Consider the following 1,077-nt stretch of genomic DNA (forward strand, 5'->3'; position numbering starts at 1 on the left):
CTCAACCAACAGCATTCCTCTTCTCAGATTCCTTAAGTTGTCCCAGAATCTTCGTGAGTTCCTCATTTTGCTTAAGTTCATCAGAGAGGGATTCTGCTCTTAATAATGAGTGAGAATGTGTGGAAAGAGCCCTAAAACTGCACCTCAAATTCTCTATGTCTGTATTTGAACTTCGAAGTCCCTAGGTGGAACAAACAGTTAAGTGCTCAACTACTAGCCAAGAAATTGGCAGTTCAAACTCACCCAGAGGCACCTTGAAAGACAGGACTGGCAATCTGCTTCTGAAAGGTCATAGCCTTGAAAACCCTACAAAGCAGTTCGACTCTGCACACATAGGGTAAACATGAGTTGAAATCAACTTAATAACAACTAACAACAACAACGTAATTGAACTTGCTATTCCACAACCCTGGATAGAGATTTCCTGCCACTAGTTCTATAGGCATACATTCTAGAAACCTCAAGATTAGCTCTCAGGCACCCATATTTAATTGATTCTGAACTCTTGTCAGATTTACCTCATAGGCTACATTTTACTTCTCTCCTTTCCTCCCAATTCCATTGCTACTACCTTAACTCACGCTCTTGTTGTCTATTGCTGAAACTTTTTTGATACTTCCTAACTGGTATTTCTGTGGCTGAAATGTCCTGCTAGATATTTCTTCCACAAGACTTCCAAGCTTATTTTTGTAAACACAAATGACCTGCCCCAGAATCTTCCCTTGAACCTGCCGAGCTGTTCGTTAAAAATGCAGATTCCTGGACCCAACTCTGTCCTGACCTCCTGAGTCAGGAGAAGGGGTCCTCCAACTAAAAATAAATATATTTTGACAAGTGTCCTAGGTGAGTCTTGTTGTTGTTGGTCACTGTCAAGTGGGCTCCAACTTATGGCAACCTTATGTATAGCGGAACAAAATGGTGCCCAGTCCTGCACCGTCTTCATGATCATTGGTATGTTTGAGTCCATTGGTATGGCTAGTGTTTCAGTTCATCTCATTGAGGGTCTCCCTCATTTTTAATGACTCTCTTCTTTACTAAACATGATGTCCTTTCCTAGAGATTGGTATTTCCTGATGA

The sequence above is a fragment of the Trichechus manatus genome, unplaced genomic scaffold (assembly GCF_000243295.1).
Source record: "Trichechus manatus latirostris isolate Lorelei unplaced genomic scaffold, TriManLat1.0 scaffold00313, whole genome shotgun sequence".
NCBI lineage: Eukaryota > Metazoa > Chordata > Mammalia > Sirenia > Trichechidae > Trichechus > Trichechus manatus.